The sequence below is a fragment of the Marmota flaviventris genome, chromosome 11, assembly GCF_047511675.1.
Source record: "Marmota flaviventris isolate mMarFla1 chromosome 11, mMarFla1.hap1, whole genome shotgun sequence".
NCBI classification, from domain to species: Eukaryota; Metazoa; Chordata; class Mammalia; order Rodentia; family Sciuridae; genus Marmota; species Marmota flaviventris.
Window position 1 is genome coordinate 82276425 of NC_092508.1, and position 21684 is coordinate 82298108.

Consider the following 21684-nt stretch of genomic DNA (forward strand, 5'->3'; position numbering starts at 1 on the left):
TTTAAAATGGGTGCCACAACTAAAGTCAGAGGTTGTCTGCTGGCAGTGTCTTGGGTACCTTGACCCAGAAGTGTTTTGTTTGGCTCTCACTATGTTTAAAAGTGAATTGGTTGCCATATTTTAAAATGAGGTGTTTCAAATAAAGATAAAGATTCCTGTACTCTCTCAGAAAATGGGTAGGTTCTAAAAGGGATTGGTTCATATTCCCGTTTGGTCTTGATGCACTGGGACTGGGTAGGTGTATATTTTCTCTCCAGTTTGCTAGTGGCTGAGGACCACTTTGTTCATCTCTGTTGCCGCCCTGATCCCTGCAGGCTGTTGGCTCCTGTAGCACCTTGTGGCATGGTGGCCCGTAGGTGTCCCCTAAGACATTGTAAATCTCTCCCTTTAATTCTATGGTGGAGACATTATTTATCTTTTTCTTCTTGTGTAAGCATTGCAGCTTAGATGAAGGAGCCCTGAATTCAGGGTCAGGGACTAGTGCCTAGTGATAACTTCTTTTATCTAACGGAATGAATTCAGAGTCGTTAATCTTTCAGAGTCTTCTTCTTTATCTGTATCTTCTTCTTTATCTTTTTATGAGGGGTTCACTGATTCATTGATTCATTCAACTAAGATTCAAGACGCACTTACCCTGTTCCACAGATTTGAATATGCACCAAAGGACTCAATTTAAAAATGACACAAACCAATCTGTAGATATGTCCTCAGTTGATGTTCCACATCTTTTGTAGGAAGAGTGAATTTGAAGGCCTTTAGATGGTTTCCCATAGCGTCTGCCTCTCCTAATCAATCACAGTCTCCATTACCTGCCTGACCTGTCAGTCATGGAAGTTCACCAATGGTTCTACACCTCTGCAGCTCCCTCCTGCTCTAATATCCTGTGGGTTTTCCCTCTCTTCCAACATTGGCCTCTTTCTCTACCTTGTCTCTTTCTTTTGTTCTCCTTCTGCCTCCATCTCCCCCAGCCTAAGGCTTGCCAGGGGCTTGGCTTTTAAAGTCGGCTGTTTCTGGCGAGGGTATTCTGGCTTCGTCCCTTTGCTGCTTTTCATCCTCACCTTGACAATAAGGACACCATTCTCAGTTTTACCCTGTGGCTTGGTTTACTGTTCACAGCAGTTTCCCTCCCTTCTCTGCAGCAGCTGTTCTCATTCTTCTAACCGGTTTTTAAAAGGCTTGAATTCGGAAATACAGTCGCTGTGAGCCTCTTCAGAGATTCATCCATAACTGTCAGAGCCTTTTCATTCCCTGTCTTTTGTATAGGTTTCTTTTATGAGCACAGTAATTTGCATTTGTCTTTAATTCTTAATTTGTCTTTGCATTTACTGTGGATGTAACATGCAGCTGAATTTGCATTTTCTTTTCACTTACATTCTCATGGACTGGGGCTGTCTGAGGTGTAAACTATGGAGAGATTCAGGAGTATGTTTGCTGAGCCGTAAACTTGGCTGCACTAGCTTGATTTTATTTTCTCCTCCCATTACTCTGGTTGTCTTATTATATTCAGATGCTCTAAACTAGAATCAAACACAGCCTATACTTTCCAATCCATTGGTTCTGTATTCCCATTAACCGAATATTAGATCTTTAGCAGTTATGTTCACTTATCCAAAGAAGCCCCATATAAGAAGCTATTGTTAGATTCTGGGGTATAGAAAGCTTAGGATTTATTTTTTGCCTGCCACCAACCACTTGGGCGCATATCATATAACGCTCGGGTCCTCAGCTTCTTTATCTGTAAATAACTTTTCTGGCTATTTCACTATCCTTCTGAGGTACAAACAGTAGGATGGGGGTGGATTCATTCTGCACCAATATAAAATTCAGTGCACTAAAGAGCCTGGCAGTATTGTCCTGTAGCACTCTGTTCACCTTCTCCTTGGCTGTTGGTGGAGATTTGGTTCCATGGAGTTTCACCCACAATGACCACTGTGTTTCAAATCATATCAAAGTTTCCCATTAGCAAGGCAAAAAAAGGCCAGGCTAATATCCACCCACAGCCTCCCACTAGGGGCTTCTCTTTAGTGCTGTGAAATAACATTTAAACAGAAGGTTAATGCCTTACACTGAACCTAGAGTCCTGATGTTCCTATGAAAAGCATTAGATCTAATTACTCTTCCTAGAATGGTAGAAACTAGAAGTGGCCCTATATATTCTAACATTCAATTACAAAGCTGCTCTTGAGAAATAGATTTTTTTAAACTGCATTGTAGAATGTTGAGAAAATTGTTAGTCGTTTCCATCCTCATTCTGTAGCAATATGTAATTTTTAGCCTCTCTGAGAGGGAGGAGTATTTCAAGTCAGTGTGAACTAACTGTAGGATAGCTCTCAACAAAGTCCGGTGGCCTCCTCACGGTTTCCATTCATTAGAGCTCTATGTCCAGAGGGGCCTTCGAGGCAGTACGGAGGCTTGGAGATTTCTAGTAAAATCTATTTGGTCTGAGAGAAAAGGCCAGTCCCTTAAACCATGAGCTTCCCTCTCCCTCCTCAATGAAAAGAGACCTTTCTAGATTTGGAACTAGGCCTTAAGATATGGAATTTTTAATGGATTTAACTCAATCAGAGGGTTGGTTTGACAGTTCAGAGACTGGGGCATTTTTTTCCCCTTGCTATGTATTCATTCTCCCCTAATTCTTGTCACCCTTTACCACTTGAGAAACTCTTCTTTCTGGGTTTAGGGAGAGGGCAGAGCTCAGAACACTTTGCAGAGATCTCTACTTTAGATGATTCAAATGTGGATAAAAAGGACTCTGAGACAAACTAAACCCATTACTCTTGAGACACACATTTCCATACTTGGAAGCCAGAAAATAAAGGAAATCAGGACTCAAGCTAAAGAGTCAGAAAAGATAGAGAGGATATAACATGCCTGAAAAAAAAAAAAAAAGAAAAGAAAACAAAAGCAAAACACAGTAATGTTTGATAAACGAAAGAAAATGTTTGTTTCCCTTGAAATTTTAGAGTGAAATGGTTGGGTGCAGAGGGTTGTGTTTTATTTTGTAACTTATGAACAATATTTCATTGTAGTGAGAAGGTTCTCTGTTGCGATCTTTTTAAGTGCCAAAGACACTTTTTTTTTTTTTTAGTTTCCCAGATCTTTTTGCCACTGTTAACTATGAATCAGAGCTTAGGATTTATTGTCCTATTTATCCCTGCCTGGGTACATGAAATGCAAATTTTGTATCAACTTATTTCTCTGGAAGCAGTTGCCCGACTTCTGTGGATGGGAGGACAGGGCATTTGTTCTTTTAAAACTTGATGGGCTTCAACGGGGCAACTGTAAATTCTCTTCTGACCTCATCTCTCGCCTAGGGGAGGGTCTTTTCTTTCCAGATTGCTGACTGACTTCCTTCCTGTGATGCTGGAAAGCCTTGTTCAAAGATCTCAAAGCCTGGCTGCATCTCTTTCCTAATGAAGCACCCTTAGCTCTAAGCTGGGGGAGAAGGTCCATCTGGCTTCTGCCATATGTGTGTATGCTGTCAAACCAGTAAACACGGCAGAGTTTGCTGACAGTGAGGAGTTTCAGTTAGTCAGTCATAAATTAGAGATGAGATATGCAGTGTTCCTGCTGCTGCGAGCTTCCACACTCCAGAAAGGAATCTCCACTTACCTACCCTGGAGAAGGCAGTGTGGAGCTAGGAGCCATGGGGTGCCACACAGAGTCAAGCACACAAACACTCTTCAGAGAGTGCAGTATGTACAGGATTAAGGAACCAAGTCATTTCCTAGGCGCCTGATTTGTATCTGTTTGCTTGTGCAGTTGGTACATTGGCTCTTCTGTTTCAACACATACATATCTAGTCAATTATGCTGTTTCTACTTGGGGTGGGTGTTGGGGAACATCTCTGTGAAGAGTCTTTAAAAATATTCCTGTGCTGGGTGAACATATGTGTATTTTCCTCCCCAAATGTGCTTTTTTTTTTTTCTTTTTTCCTTGTCTGATAATCAGGTAGGGGAGACAATAATTAAATTTTAATGCATCTGTCTTTTTAAAGAGAAAAGTGCTTTCTGACTCTTAATGGCAAATTTCATTATTATGATCTTAATGCTTTTAGACTAAAGAGGAGTTTACATTTAGACTGCAAGAGGCATAGCTAAACTATTCCTCTAAGACATCTTTGTTTCATTTATGGGCTTGTGTTGAGGTGTGTTTTAATGTATTACATTTAAAACAGACTGTGATACATTAGGTTATTTAAATATCTTAAACCAGAATTGTTTCAGATAATATTGCTGTCTGCATTTGAAGTTATTACCACAGGAGGGTCACAATTTTTAAGACAGATTCATTTTTACCATAAATACTCCTTTCATCCAATAGGTCATGTGACCACCATCCCCACCCCCACCCATCTTCAAATTCTTTTGCTCTAAGAAAGAGTAAGATATTAAGATACTTCAAATAAAACAAGAAATGGGGAACTATGATGATCTATTCATTTCATTTGATGAGTTCAGAAAAGAAGAGGTCCTAATCTCAGCAGTGTTTTGTTTCTTTGAGGTTGGAATTTAGGCCGGAGAATAAAAGGTGCTGATGGATGGGAAGAGAAGAGTTCAGTTTCTAGTTCATAAAAAAGCACTAACTGGGTAAAGGGTAGTGTTTTAAGGGTGGGGGCATGTTGTCCTAGTTCCAGAGATCAATACTATGGGCAAATTCCCTCTTTGTTTCCTAGTATGAGAAGGAATGACATGCATTTACAAAAATGTTTTCTTTGCACATGAAGCTGATTTTAGCCATGTTTTCAATAACATCAAAATTTGATATGTTGCCATAGTGAATTAAATAGCATTCTCTCAAAATTCATGTCCACCTGAGTCTCAAAATGTGTCCTTGTTTGGGAAATTGGATGTAATTAGTTGAGGATCAAGGTGATATGTAGGATGGGCCCTAAGTCCAATTATTTAAACCCTTATAAGAAGAGGAAAGGACACAGAGGCACATAGAAGAATGCTATCAGAAGACACAGACAGAGACTGTGAGGACCTGTCTACAAACCAAGGAAGGTGAAAGATTGTGGTACCTGCCAGGAGTTAGGAGAGGATTGGGGCCAGATTTTTTCTTAGAGTCTCCAGAAAGAATCTATACCATTCATGGAATCACATCATGATTTTGGATGGCTAGCCTCCAGAACTGTGATAAAATGAATTTCTATTATCTTAAGCCACCAAGTTTGTGGTATTTTCTTATGGCAGCTCTAGAAAGGAATGTTGTTGCTTAACAATTTCATTCTAATAGTTAATAACCACAGCTTTAGGTGCTTTACCATGCCAAACACAATTATTTTACTGACCTTAGACATTCAAACCACTATTGAAATGAGATTTATAAAAACTTTCTATAAAAGGGGTTTTGCAAGGGGGAGTCAGGTGCTTCTGGGTTTTCCATGGCTAAGATGGGATCCACCATGTTTCCCAATGATGCAGTTCTCCAGTTCATCTGTGTCAGTCCTGATCTCTTCACCAGTCCCAATGAAAGAGAACCATGGAACTAATGGGTATGGTTTTGATCTCCATGCTGCCATACTCCCATACTCTGCATCAAGGTGGAGGGGATATAGAGAATCTAAGGAGAGTTATTCTGTAGATCAGAGGGCTTAGGGGACATCTGATTGACACCTCCATGTTAGAAGATGTGATATGAAGGTAAATCATCTGGCTGCACCTCCCAGAGTAGCACTTCTAGGTGAAAGCATCCAATAGTCACTAATACCTGGCTGTGGTTTGAGATTTCTTCCGCTTGGTCCACATAGATCCCCAGTTCTATGATCAGAAACAAAAAAGGCATTTGTGTTTCCAAAGACAAAGATTTAGAATCAATTTCCCTCCAATCCAAGTAAATTTGTCTTCTACCTATCTGGCTTCCTGATTACATGATCTGTTAATTCTCAGACCTTCTTAATTTAGAGCTGGCTTGGAAGTGTTTAGAGGGAGGACCTCTTTAGGACCTCGTGAAATCCAACTGGAATACTCATCTGCTTGGGATAGTTTAGGTGCACTCTCTCCAGAGGAGAGTAGTCTTTGAAGGAATATGGATCCCTATTTTGGTAAATAAAATTGCAATCTATCTAGTAGCTCAAGGGCAAATCTGGAAATCATCCTTGACTCTTTATTCTCTCTCATCTCTCATATCCAATCAATCACCATGCCCCTCCTGCCCATTAAGGGATTTTATTTGTATGTATGTTTTACATTCCTAGAAAAAGAATCCCAGGATTTTTCCTCCTGGGTGTTTTCATCTTGCTTCTTCACAGTCCATGATGCCAGTTTAAATTGTCAATATAATGAAACCAAACAGATGGGATGGGAGCAGATTATTCTGCCATTTTTCTAGGTTTTTGAGCTGTACATCAAATCTGGGGCTGATCACTCCACATTTGTTCAACCTGCCTGTGAGGTTCACAACAATTTTCCCAGCTCTGTGATCATCAATGATTTCAAATTTGCCATGTAACCATGCTTCATCACCACAGCTAGAAACCAGATGATGATTTTGGAGCACAACCTAATAAAGACTTGACATTTGCTTGTCTTCTCGGCATTGTTGTTGCTCTTGAGAACACCAACCAAGACACTCACTCACACTATTATGGAGGCATGGAAAGATGCGGAAAGAGTTTGATTCCTCCTTTTAAAATATTTATTCATCCCTCCATCTCTCTCTGTCCCCTCTGTCAACACCCTATTTCAACCTGCCATCATCTGTTGCATTGAACACACCTGTTAAAGCCTCTACCCCTTTCCAGATTGTCACTCAGTAAGTTTGGGGCAGACCTTAGGCATGCATATTCTATTAAAATTCCCTAGATGATTCTGGAGCACAATTTGACTTTTCATTCTTTCTAAGTATGTGAAGCAACTATCAGGAAATGAAAGAGAGTAGTGGAAATTTATATGGGTCTATATGTTAAGTGGGAAAAGACCAAAAGGAGAAAAAGAATTGTCTACCACTTCTGTTCACCAGTTAAGGCTCTCTCTTTGTACCTAGGCATGTTTCCCTATTCCTAAGTATCCATCCAGGAATTGACTCCTTTTTTATTGTCTAATCCAGAAGAGTGACCTCATTGTGGCTCTGTCAGAGGGCTCGTAAGGCACTGGCAGACCAAGTTAGGAAATATCTGGGCTTGCTAGAATATTGTAGGACTCTTCCAATTATGAACAGGGATGACCACTTTTGAATTTCAGGTCATAGGAAAGTTTTCCTTCCAGCTGTCTTGCTGAGGTTGGTTTCTGTCAATTTTCAAGAAAGGGGACCTTGCACTTGCTGTGGTGTCACTAAGTGTTCCACTTTATGTAACACAGGCTTCAGAACATTGCTCTTAAATATATGTTAGGGTTGGGCTATTTAAAGCTCAAGACTTATGCTGCTCAGACATGAAGCACAACACTCCAACATAGCTTTAAGTTATGCAAATGGCTTCTTCTCAGTTGCTGCAAGAAGCTTTGTTTGGTGATACTGGCATGGGGCCAAACAGGTAGCGTGATATGAGTAGGCAGCCCTCCTACTCCTTCTCAAGTGGAAGGCTTCCGCCAGTGCTGTTCTCAAATGTGCAAACGGGGCAGAAGCAAGCCTGAAGAAAGACATGTTTGGAAGGTAGCATGATTTTGTTAAGTTCAGCCAGAACCTGACTAGAAGGTGGAAGAGCTAAGCTTCAGTCTTGGCTATGGCTTAGGGGAGGTGATGTCTATTCTCCATTCTGCCTCTTGGTCCAAGAGGAGAGCTGAACTGGATCTTCTGTTTCAAACATAAGATTTTACTTTGTAAAGACCCTAATATTGGCAAGTATGCATAAATAACATGCATCAGTAGACATTACATATCTATATTCTAAAGTTGATGGTGCCCTTTCTCCTTTAGAGATTCAGTCTGATTAATTTGGAACCTAGTCAGTCCCAAGGCATGGAAAGTCCAGAGTTCTCCATGATTTCTGTAATTTCCCAGGCTCATCACCTTGTCTGTTTCACCACTCCCATCTCTCTGGGTGAAAACTCAGCCAAGTTATTATAAAAATCCACAAACTCCAACATTTTATAAGTTTAAGTAGAAGTTTTTCAAATCTGGGAAAGAAGAATGCAGGGAAGAATCACACCCTAATTTCTATGGCCTCTTGCAACTTCCTGGCTCCAGTTTTCTTCCTCCATGTGTGCTCCCTCCTTCTCTGTCTTTTCACACTCCCTACCTTCCCTAACCCCAGATCACCCTGTTATGCAGAATGAATTGGCTCCTGGGGGCAGTGGAGGCAGGTGGGGCTCAGCCTCTATCTCCAAACTTGCAAGCCCACCCACAAGCCCCTTATTGCTAATGCAATTCACTCTTCTTAGAAAACAGGTTTGGATATAGATAGTTTTCTCTCCCTTGCTGCATATTTGATATATTACCATGTGCTCAGGTGTATCATGCATATGGATACAATGGATACTGTGGAAATTTTAGAATGTACAGGTGGGTTCTCCTGCAGGCAAGCTGTGTGATGTTATTAGCCTTGAGCTATATAAAACCACCAAGATTTTAAAGTTTGGATCTGCACTATTTTGAGGCAAAAAAGAAAGCGATGTTGAGGAAGAGTGTGAGAAGAATCGGAGTGTTTATGTATAGATGTGCAACTTCCAAAGTAAAAGGTGAAAAATATATAAACTATCCTATGAATATTAATAAGAATACTTGGCAAAGCACTCTGAGTTCTCAGAAGAAAGACGCTACATAAGCACAAACTTTACCTCATTAATCCTAACAGCATCCTTGTGAGAAGAGAGCCAAGGAAGGTTTTCCATTTTAAAGAAGAGGAAATGGAGAAAGGCGGAGACATAACTTGTTCCTAAAGTCATCATCATCTCTGTTGCAAAGGACCTGCAAAGCCCTCCTTTAGAAAGTCGCCTCTCCCCAGCCAGCCTCCTGCTTCATGATTCTTCTTTACTGCTAGATGCTGCTCACCATTTCACCTGTCAGTCTCATCCAGCCAATCAGATAAGAGTTTCCTGAGGGTAGAGCCTGGGCCCTCTATCTCCTTGACTTCTCTTTCTCTCACTGCAGCCATCCAACAGAAATTAGGACTTAATAAATAATTATTCGTTGATGGGCAGTGAATGTTGTGTGGAAATGACAATGGTCGAACTAGCTTTATTTCCCCTTCCAGTCCTTTAATTTTTTTTCTTTAGTTATTTTTCTCTTTTTATACTATGTTTATAAAAAATTATAAGTAATATGAATGCTGTACTTTTGTAAATAAATAAATAAATCGTTGTAGACTTTCTTCTATCGCTCTTCTCCTAGACTTAATCACTGCTTTATGAACAGATTAGGGAGAGCTTTTAGTAATATAGTCATATATTTTCTTTCCCATCCTCCTGCCTTGGTCTTCTAATGACTGGGGCTATAGTCACATATCACCACATCTGGCTAATGATATATTTTTACAAATACTACATGTATATAGTGAAAAACTCAAAAGGTGTTTTGAAATATATTCTGTGAAAAATAATTTATCACTATGCTTTTCCCCAGGGCCACCTGGTTTAACTCTGCAGAGGTGATTGCCATTCACAGTCCCCTGTGTGTCCTTTTAGATATGTCCTATGTTTCCATGAGTATACATGTGCATATTATTTTTATTCTAAATAGTAGTATATTATAGAGATTTCTCTGTACTCTTTTTTTTTAAAGAGAGAAGAGAGAGAGAGAGAATTTTTTAATATTTATTTTTCAGTTTTCGGTGGACACAGCATCTCTATTTTTTTTTATTTTTATGTGGTGCTGAGGATCAAACCCAGCACCCCACGCATGCCAGGCGAGCACGTTACCGCTTGAGCCACATCCTCAGCCCCTCTCTGTACTCTTTTTATTTTTTGAATGACATAGCTTGGGGATTGTTCCAGGTCTGTATTTATGATTGACTCATTTACAGAAGTCTTGTATGGCCATATCATTGTTTACTTTCCTACTAATGGAGAAGAGTATTTTGTTGTTTCAAGCAATGTTCTGATGAATGATTTTCTACTTATATCACATTTCTTATGTGGTAGGATATCTATAGAATAAATTCCTAGGAGAATTATTGGCTCAAATAATTTTTGCATTTAAAATTTTCATGGACATTGCTATATTGCTGTCCATATAAACAAGTTGTCCCAATGCACACTCCCATTCACAATGTAAGAGAGAGTGATATTTCATTAATTTTTTTGTGGTGCTGGAGATTAAACCCAGGGCCTCATGTATGTTTGGCAAATACTCTACCCCTGAACTACATCTCCAGCGTAGCTAGAACATGATACATTTTAGGAAAGCTATATGTATGAGATGAAAGCATGGGGGAAGGTGTATGAATTAGTTGCAGCACAGTAGCATGTCCCAGTGTAGTGGCTGATGGCCAAGGTTCACCCATAGAGTTAACCATGTGTTTGGCCCTGTTGTGAGCTCTTGTATTCATCATCTCAAAACAATTCTGAGATTTCTGTGTGATTTTATTGAAAGGACTTTAAATTGGCACCTTGTTTAATAGTTAATGTAGCTATTAAAAAAGAACAAACATTTATTGAATATCTCCTGCAGGTCAGAAACAGAGATAAACACTATGCTGTATCAGTTAATCCTAGGAAGTAAGCATTATTTTCCTCCATTTTTTTTTTGATGAGGAAACTGAAATTCATGTTAAGTAACTTGCCCAAGATATACCATGAAATTAAAGAAGGCCTCTGGAGCTCTTTCTTCTATGCCACATTGGCTTCCTATGTTGCTTGTGTGATTTGGAAGATTAAGGAAGTCCTCAGTCAACTGAAACTGCATTTTTCTGAGGAAGAAGGTTATAAGTCCAGCGGTATTACAGCATGAAAAATGTCTGAATATCTATATTTGAGCTTGTCAGTAGAAACACAAATCACCTGGTAACCAAGGGATGTTTTTTGCTGTGAAAACCTCAACAATTTTGCAGCTCTCTCCGACATGGGGAAGGTCATACAGACAGTTATGTCGTCACAGATGATGACCTGCTCAAGAAGGAGTGGATTTTAATCTCGCCATTATTTTAAGATTTGGCTACCTGAGGAAAGGGAACATAAGGGAGTGGAACACATTATTTTCACATTAAGATTCAAGGTAAGCTGAGACACTAACAGTGGCCAAAATTCATGCCCTGTGGTTACTGCTATGTTGAAATCCTGTGGAAAGGGGAGTTTCACTTCCAGACACAGATTGACCACCAACAGTTCAAGAAGACCTATGCAGTCATCTGTTGGTCTTCCCCTCCCCCCAAAAAAGAAAAACCCCAAAACTGTCGTGTACTTTTACAGGAAGCCAGGGATGGCACTGTGTGTCTCTTATGGACTTGAGTTCAGAAGATGGTGCTGGCTGTGAAAGTACCTTCTTTTTTTAATTTTTTAAAATATTTTTTAGCTGTAGTTGGACACAATACCTTTGTTTTATTTATTTATTTTTATGTGGTGCTGAGGATTGAACCTAGGGCCTTGCACGCACTAGGCGAGCGCTCTACCACTGAGCCACAACATCAGCCCTGAAAGTACCTTCTTAATAGGGGTATATTGCACACTGCTCCTGATGAACAGCTCTGATACAACTAATTGGCTTGGTTACAACAATTACTTACTATGTTCTTGCCAGTCTGTGAATATCTCCATGATGAGTCACTGGAAGATACATGGGATGTAAATTCCTGTCTTTATGTACTGCATACCGAGGCGTTGCTAGTCTCTTTGGGCAGATAAAAACACAGACACAACCAATAAAAAAAACAAAAAAGAAGGAAAAAAAAAAAAAGACAGTGTCCGATAAACTCTATCACAGGATATGCTAATAGATGACATTTGTCATTTTTCCAAGACCTATATGCTTTATTATGGAATGAAAATATAACATATAAGATATGCTGTAGTAAAAAAAAAAAAAAACACAGACACATGAAAAGTTACGAGAAATACCTCCAACAAATATTTATTCAGACTGTTTTGTGAAAGGCACTGAGCTAGATTTTCAGACTACAATGAAAAAGAAAAGAGATCTGGTCCTTGCTTTTCTTATTTACATGTAGATGGTGGCGACAGGCTATCAAACAGTTAACACTAGGTGAGAGTAAGTGCTGGAGATAATTTAAGCTACATTAGGTTGGCTTGGTGGAAGAAAGTGCTAAGTACAATGTGAATGTGGAAGTCAAGAGTGAGCATGTTCTTCCTTCTGGGTGGAAGGAATCTTCTAGAAGGCAAGTGTGGAGGTCCTAAGTTCTATTGACCAAATATTTCAGTCTTTTGTCCTTCTGGTTCCTGTAGGATCATATGTTCCTACCCTTTGAACTCAAGCTTGACCCTATAACTTGTTTTGAAAAACACAAATAACATTGATATGCATCTCTTCTTGCTGGAAACCTTGAGGCACGTTAGAGTAACCATACCTTGGCTTTCCACTGTTAGACTGATCCTCATGGACACATATGTTGAGAGGAAGTCTCTGCTAGTCATTGTTCCCAGAGGACGATAATGAACTGACCTCCTAGCATTTAGAAGATTTATGTTGTTGTGTTTTTGACTCACTGATATTTTGGAGACTTTTGTGCTTTTAAAGCCCATTCTGACTCATGAGTGGGTCTACCATCCACTTAATTTATTTTTAAGGGCTAAGAACAAATTCATAGAAAGCTACAGGTAAGAGTCTTATTATTTTAGAGCTTCTGATTTAGTTGTGGGGAAGTTAGGAGATGAAACTAGACACAGAGCAAATAAAAACATAATTAGAAAGACTTTAGATTATGATAACTCTGATCCAGTTATTGAGATAAGAGAGTACCTTTTTAATACGGACTACTTAGAGAGGTGGTCAAATGGCCTCTCTGAGAAGATGATATTTGTAGCTGAAACCGTGTGAGTGATTATGGATCAACCAGATCAAAACCCAGCAGAGTGTTACTGAGACAGGAAATAGTAAAATCCCTGAGGTCAAGAAGCTTGACTTGTGTGAGGAATAAAAAGAGAACAATGTCGCCCAAATTAGATTCCTCTCAGGAGATGAATGTGGTAACAATTGAGGTATCAGAGAGGTAGAGACTGATGTTCAAGCCTACAGTACAAAACTTGAATTTTATTTTATTTAAATATTTAAAAAAATTTTTATCTTTATTTTAGTTTTATGTAGTGCTGAGAATCGAACCCAGTGCCCCATGCCTTCTAGGCAAGTGCGCTACCACTTGAGCCACATCCCCAGCCCCTTTTTTAAATGTTTTAAGTAGGGGAGTCATATGATGTTATTTATATTTTAAAAAGATCATTGTGTGATCTTCACAGGAGAAGGTCAAGAGTGAATTGAGAAAGACTCCTTAGAAGACAACTGAAACCTTCTGCAAAGAAATTTTGGTGGTTTGGTTTAGTGTAGAAGCAGTAGAAATGGAGAAATTGGGACATATTTGAGACATATTTTGCTGATGGATTGAATGTGTCTGGATTTTTGGCCTGAGTTAAGTGGGCAGTGTCATTCACTGAGAAAGAGGACAGGAGTAGAATTAGGAGGGAGATTGGGAGGTAAATGAAGAATTCTGTTTAGATAAATTTAATATTCACAGTAGATATCAAAGATAACAAGACTGTCTGAGACTCTAAATAGATTAACAAGCTGAAATAAAACAAGGAGTCATCGGCAAATAGATGACACTTGAAGCCATGAAAGTGGCTGATATCTGGAGAATGTGTGCAGATAGAAGGAGAGTCCAGGACTCAGCCCCTGGGAACTCCAAAATTTGGAGGCTGAGGAGAAGAGCAGTTATGACAGAGGACTGGGAATGAGTGACTAATGAGATAAGAAAAACAGCAGAAGAGTGCAGTGTTGGAATCAAGAGAAGGAGCATTGAGAAGGGAGGAATGGTTAGACATGCTGAACAGTACAGAAAGCAGGATGGGATTAGAAGATGGATGTTTTCATTGACATGGCACAGAAGAGATTGTTGGTGAACTGAAAAGAACAAATTAGTGGATCTAGAAGCTAAATTGCAAAGGGTGGAAGAAGGAATGAATGTGAAGTGGAAAAATATCAGAAGCTATGTGTATAGAAGTTGCAAAAGCAAAGAAAAGCAATAGACTGATGGATAGATGGTAGGCGGATGGGTCCTTTGTAAGGATAAAAGTTTATAAAGTATGTCATATGGTCATAAGGATGATTCAGGGAAAAGAGAATGAAGTGGGAGGAAGGGAGGGAGAAAGAAGAAAATGAGAAGGAGAAAAGGAGGAGGAGGAAAAAAGTACTTGGAAGCCACGGGATTAAGAGCATCAGCAGAAAAGAAGGCATTGGCTTTGATCTTGATGGATGGTTAGAAGTTGTGAGGGCAGAAAGGACATTATTAGTAAAGGTGCATATGATAGTTAAGATGGTGTCTTGGTGCAAAAAGTAGAATGGACTGAAGCCATGATTTATTAAAGATATATTAGAACTCAAGAGTGAACATATTTGATGAAATTGGAGAGTTGAAAGGGAAGTTTGCTCCATGCAGAAGTGCCTCCTACCACTGATCAATAGATGCCCATCTAGGCTCCCTTCAAAGGGGATGGTGGATTGCAGAGATCCTGGTATCTGAATCGGCTATTGAATTCATAAATTAGGCCATGAAAATCAGGATAAATTTTAGAGTAGAATGGAACTTCATTAAAGAGTACTTTAAGCAGCTTCACAGGAGGAAACATTGAAGACTGGAGCAGGGAGGTCCTGGAAGCCAAGAAGCCAGGCTGGAAGCCAGTGGGACAGAGGCCAATAAGGATGGCACCACTGGGATTGGAGAGAGAGGGAGGTAATGTGGCAGGAGATATTAAAGGCCACAAGAGGAAGTATGTTGAACAGAAGGAGGTTTAAGAAGGGTGAAGGCAAAATGTGACGACGTATTTTTGAGCCTAGGAGGACAATGGTGGTTTGAACAAAACCAGAGAAGTTGTGAACAGAATAGGGTAGGTAAGGGCTAAGGAACTTGAACTTTGGGAGTGTGTTTCGTATGAGTGATTCTGGAGCCAGGATACTAGATTAATCTATAAAAGGAAAATGTAGAAAGAGAAAAGCTGGACACAGAAGAGAAATGGGTGAGTGAGGGAGACACAGGAGAGCAGTGGATCAGAGAACAGAGTTCCAAAAACTTTGGTGTCACATGTGGCAAAGAGAGGCAATTAGGCTGAGATAACCAGAAAAGCTACATCTGCTTAGTTTACAAAGGGCTTTCATCAGATTTTACTTCTTTTACATTTTAGTTCTACTTCATAATTCTGAGGTAGCCAGGTTATGGACTCTCACTTTCAGAGAAGAGAATTGCTCAAGGTCACATTTGCTTCAGGTCCATAGAATGGTAGATCTCTAAGTGAAGTTCCATGACCAGCAGCACCTGGGAGCTGGCTAATACCTAGGCTCCATCTCAGAACCCAATCAGTCACACTGGGGCTGGGCCCCGGGTAACCTGTTGTCCAACGAGGCTTCCAGGTGAATCTGATGCACACTAAATTTGAGAACCACCAACTGCCAGAAAGAAAGCATATTCGGGAAGGAAGCCAGATGCCAGAGGGTTAAGGACTGAATGGGAAGTAAAACACAAAGGCAGCTGGAGTGATCACTTTCCCTAGTTAGCTCTGACCTCATTTCCTGGGGTTGTGGCTGGAGGACACTCCTTTAGGATCTCTGGATTCTGCTTATTTAGTAATAGATTTTAAAATTTCTCTTTAAAAATTTAGTAATATTTTGCTTTCCATTTACCCATATATTATTTTGCTACTACATTATTTGTTCAGTGCTGTTGTATTGGTGGCGATATTAACTCTCTAATTAGAAAGCATATTTTATTAGTAGAAGGAACTTCATTTTTTAAAAAAAGCACTCTCATGGTACCTAACATAGTAGTGATCAGCATTCCATAGTTTCTTTAAGTAAAGGCTCATTAACATATTGATGCCTCTAGACTGTAACATGCGGGCATGATCCTGCTATGGCTATTTAGGAAAGACAGGAATAAAAACTGGAGCAATTGGGGCCTAAGCAAGGGTGTGGACTGGGTATGGGACTCTTTCATGGTGCTTAGAAGCTTTGAGGAACATTAAAAAGTAAGACCGACAAGAGATAAATGGTGGGATGATTGCTAATTTGGCAATGGTTAGGGAATTAACACAGTTTTAGTTCAAAAAGAAAAATCTGAAGAAGCTTTTCTCCTTAACTGTAAGCTCTTGGCCATAGAAGAGAACAAGTACATTTAAAGCAAATGCTTTCCATTCTCGCCTGTTTATCCACAAGATTTGCTGCTCTTGCTGTTGTCAATAAGGGCAGCCTGCTTTTTGACTTGATGGCCATCCACTGTTCATTTCAAGCCCAAGATCTGGGTCCTGACCTTCCCTCCTTGGCATCAGTTTGATTTCTTTTCTAATCTTGCCTCAACATTAGCTGTGAGGTTTTCTGCTCCTTTTAGGGATTAAGATGGCTGATTTTCTCTCCTTAAGGACATGGTTCTTTATCATTTAGTTTGTATGTCTTTGTGTGTGTGTGTCTGTGTGTGTGTGTGTGTGTGTGTGTGTGTGTAAAGAAAGGAAGTAAACAGATTCTGAAGGTACAATTGTTTTCTTCCTATTCTGGTCAGGTATGTCTCCCATCATATCCAAGAGGTCAGTCAGGGTAGGAACCATCACATTCTCAGTCCTCAAATAACTTCTGCTTGAAATAATTTTTGATTGACTAACTTTATGGGGAAAAAAGTAAAAGAGGTTTTGGCAATCTTCAATAGGACAGATGGAAATGTGCCTGGCAGGGTTTGATGTTCTAGGATGAAGTTTCCATCATCTTTTGTCTAATCACAGAAGGTGCTTTGGAGTAAGAAAAGTAAAACTGAGTTTGATATGGGCTCATTTGGCTAGATATGTACTAGTCGGACATGAAATTTTTTGGCATGGATGTCTGAAGTTTTCTGTAGTAAATAGGGATCTCAGTGAGCATTTGATGAAGAAAACATGAGACCCCAACAATTGCAGTATTGAAAAGAAAACATTAAAATAGGAAACTAAAATATACACATGTGTCTGTAAGGATCTGTATATGCAGACAAAAATATATTTATGGACCAGACAAGAGCCGCAACTCGAGGAAAGACCTAGGATAGATACATGAATTGACAAAGCAGTGAATATCACTGGCAGAATATCACTAAGCTTAGGGGAATGAGCAAAGCAAAATATAAATGCAGCTTATATTTTAATTAATGAAAACACATGCAGCCGTCCTGTGAAGTGAGTCAGTGTTCCTCATTTCATATATGAGGAAACAAGGGCAGAAAGGATAAATGACTTGCCATTTTGCCAATCAGAAGTATCGCCCCAGCCATATTGCTAGCATTTTCAGTGAAGTTTCAAAGAATGACTTTAATTTCAAATTCGGTCTGGGTTCATGCAAGACCACTGTGGTGACATTTCCAGTTCTCTGAAGTCACTCGCCCTGTCCTGCCTGGGAGATAGATAATGGTCAATAAGGATTCACATGGAAGATATGGAAATTTTAAGTGCTTCTTATGATGACTTAAATTAGCACTTGTCTTGCTTTTTTTTTAATATAAACTTCCCATCCCTGAGTGCCACTTACGTGCTATATAGCACAAAGAGCAAGCTTGCTGGAAAATTAATTAATTCAATAATTGGTGGCAAAGGAACTTGAAAACTTGCCAGACCAACATCCAAGTGTGATTTGTAGCAACAGAACAGACAAATACCTGAGGAATGACTTTCATGGTTTTTTTTGGGTGGAGTGGGGTGGGGTTGCTGTAGTAATTGGTAGGAAGGGAAAGGGACATTGAAAGAAGATATTATAGATTCAGTTTTTCTTTTGCATGATAAGAACTCTGTGTGGAGTGATCCCTAGATCCTGATGGAGCACCTGGACCTGGGGTGTTAGGGTAGAGAAAGAAAGTAATGGGAGAGCTAGCTATGCTTTGGAAGACTGAGTCAATCCACAGAAATCAAAGAGAGGCATGCAATTCCTTAAATGAACTAGGCAGAGAAGGCACAGAAGACAAAGGTCTGCAGATGGCTTGATAGTTAATTTTGTTTCAACGTGGCTAGGTCAAGGAGTACCCATGTGTTTGTTCAAACATTATTTCCAGGTGCATCTCTGAGGGTGTTTCTGGATGAGTTGGAATTGGCAGTCTTGAGTAAAGTAGATTACTGTCACTGATGTGGGTGGCCCTCATCCAATCAGTTGAAGGCCTGAATAGACCTAAAAGGCTGACACTCCCTCATGTCACAAGAAATGCTTTTCACCTGACTAAGCTGGAATATTGGCCTTTTCCTGCCTTCAGACTCTTTCTGGGTTTCAAAGCCTGCCACCATTTGGACTAGAATTTACACCATGGGTTCTTCTGATTCTTCAGCTTCCTGATGGTCAACTGCAGATCTTGTACTTCTCAGCCTTTGTGACCACTTGAATTAATTTTTTATAGTGAATTTCTTCCCACTCACCCCTGATTTTGTTTCTCCAGAGAAGTTTAATGTAGATGGAAATAGAATTTTATTAAACATCCAGAAATTTGAAGAATAAAATGTCACCTTTGGACAGAGGTAGGCAGTGGCAAGAAGAGAGGAGAATGAAAGTCCGGTGTTTGGCTAGAGAGGCACACCTGTAAGATGGGAAAACTTAGACTGGTGGAAGATTGCAGATGTGTGCCTCATTCCGCAATCTGTAAACAAAGAGGTGATCACTTGCATTTTGCCAATGGGAAAGGGAACTAATTAATTAGAGGAAAGGAGGATCTTACAGTATTGGGAAATTTTGAATATCAATGGAGAAGTTGTCAGAATGTTTCAGAATGAGTCAGAGGAGCTGAATGTTCAGGGGTGCATGGTTTGTGAGCATATGATTCATAGGGGGAATTTTATGTGCTAAAAATGTCAATTGAGTAAGTAGGTTTTCCTGGTTTTTTAGGAGTTCAAAATTGCCTTATTAGCAACAAAGCTCTTGAAATTCTAACAGTTTTATTAGATGAATTTTAACATGATAATTTCTTATAATGACCTTTCTTGAATGAACCTTGAGAACAAACATCAGCAGGTGTTGAATGGCTGGGTGAAGAACATTTTGTTGAGTTCTAAGGGAGGTTCACAAAGGAATAAGAAACAATATAGTCATAACCTAAACTCCTACTTTCAAGATGTATCAAAGTAGCTAAAGACTTGTATACCTTTTCTTCCTTTAAGCTCTTTCTAGGGGTTTATTTTATGAGAATAATCTTGAATAGAAAAAGATCACCATATTGATATTATTCATAATTGTGAAATATCAGGAAAAATTGGAAACATAAGCAAGCATTTTTCTATTTCTTAGAATAATATCCAAATAAATTATAGTGTACTTATTTGATAGACATATACTATTAAGCATCACTAATTAATTTCCATATTGATCAGTCTTGTAATGAAAAACACGAACATATGTTAAATGGAAAGATTAGGATGATAATAACTTTTATTTACTATCTATTAGGTAATTTTCTTTAAATGTTTTAACTCATTTAGTTGTTATAATAGTAAGTGGCATTATCTACCCAATTTTGCAAATGAAAGAACTGATACATGGAGCAGTCGTTTTCCAAGGTTACATCTCACAAAGAAGTAAAGCTTAGGGTTGAAATGGTCATCTGTATGATTAAAACTCTCTATTAAGCATATATTAAGAGAACACATTGATTTCAAAAATTGAAGATTCTTCCTATATGTAACGCTATTTCTACAAGGCTATTATCTTCTATGTTCTAGCTACTTAACTAGCTACCAAAATAAACTTGGTCTTGTTAGACCTGAAAGTACCAAATGGATCGTGTGGCTCCTTTAGGGAATACATGTAGTTGTTTTCCTGGCACAGTATGGGTAATCTGCAGTGGTACTAACTATATTTCACCATTTGGTTTCTTTCTTGTAAGTCTGGATACACACAGTTGGAGACCAGAAGAGATGCCAAATATTGGCATTGACAGAAAACTTTGCAAGTTGCTATTCCCCTTGGAGGACTTTGTGGAGCCTAAGCTTCAGACTTCATGAGGCTATCTTATAATATATTAACTGAGTGACAATTTGTTTGCTATCTATAGTTCACAAATAATTTTTATTATCACCTCATTTGATCATCACTAAATGATTATGTTTATTTTGCAGATGCACAAATTGAAGTTCAAAGATTCCTTAAATTGCAAAAGCAGAATTCAAGCCCCACTGCTCTATTCTTTCAAAGATGGGATAGAATTATATATATGTATGTAGCTGTTGCTTTTCTCCTTACCTACCTTTCTCTCCTGTAACTTGCTTTCCCCACTGAATACTATGTCACATACATACAAAGTTAGGGTATAAATGTGACTCATTCTTTTAATAGCTAGATGATAACCTGCACCACAGTATGTGCTGCTATTTAACCTTTCCATCCTTTGTAGACATGTAAGTTGTTTCAAGTTTTTGCCATTACAAATGCAACTGCAATAAACATTCTTGTTATGTATGCCTTATATACTGGTACTTTAATTTTTACAGGATTGATTCCCAGAAGTAAATTTGCTGAGTCAAAGGATATGTGCTTTTAAAATTTTAATATATCATGTCAGATTCCTCTCCAAAAGAGTGGATCAAAGGCATTCCCACTGATGACATCTAAAAGTACCTTTTTGTCTCCCTCCTCACCAGCCCTGGAAGTTGTCCTTTGTACATTTGTTTTAGTCTCTTATAGAGTGAATCCTAGTATTCTAATTGTAAATCTAGGCCTCTCAATCAAGATATCTCCAACAACATAGATTTAGGGCAAAATCTCTTAAAATAGTTACCTGTAAGAGATTCTTCACCATCTAATAGATGTGAGCTCTATTCAGAGGCTGCTTTTGGCCTCAGCCCCTGCTTTGTATACACACAACATATCAATAAATAATAGCCATTGTGGTTGAGCATTAGAGTTGACAGTATAGTAAGTTATGAACAAATATCCTCATTAGCAGCACTATTATTTTGGTGTTTGCAGTAATCTACTATTCACAGCTAAGTTGAAACAAGAGCCATTATGTATGTCAGACATTTTTAGCTCATTTACTCTGAACCCATTTTGTATACAAGAGCACTTGGCCCACGCCATATGGTATAATGTCAGGACAAGATGAAAATGAAAGTGAAAAGGAAACAGACCTCTTTGACATGAGAGTATATTATCATGTATGTGAATGCTCATGACTTTAGAACTGAGTTCCTGATTGTTTCTAAATGGATTCAGATTTTAATTTCTAACTGAGTGATCCACATATTTTCTTGTCAGAAATGGAAGGATTCTGTGCTAATATATTTTCAGTGTATGCCTGAATTTGCCAATTAGTTAAGATGTTGGAATTGTGACATTGTGTCATTGGGCTTAATTTCCCTTTGTAAAAATGTTTGTCGTTAATTTACTAACTCAGGTTGGGAAGTTGATTTGCTTGATTTCATTTTGGGGAACTGCCCCTCCCTAGCTTCTTCAGGCTATGAGGCTTAGATGGAGATTATAGAATCTCCCTCTACTCTCATTTCCAGCACATCATATTCCCTTGACATATGGTTGGTTCAGGGATGGTAATGTAACCTAGTCTAGGACAATGACACTCAATTCATGGACATTTGTTAGAATTATGGAGAAGAGATAATACCTTTCTGCCATGAGTACTAGCTCTAGGTTACAGGTAAACCT

General features: G+C 39.0%; 1 long non-coding RNA gene and 1 pseudogene across 3 annotated transcripts in view; one reads left to right on the forward strand and one right to left on the reverse strand.

Moving 5' to 3' along the window:
- Positions 1–21684, forward strand: part of LOC139707717 (uncharacterized) — a 115047-nt gene that overhangs the window by 44708 nt on the left and 48655 nt on the right. The window lies entirely within an intron of this gene.
- Positions 6196–6647, reverse strand: LOC139707729 (small ribosomal subunit protein uS8-like; annotated as a pseudogene).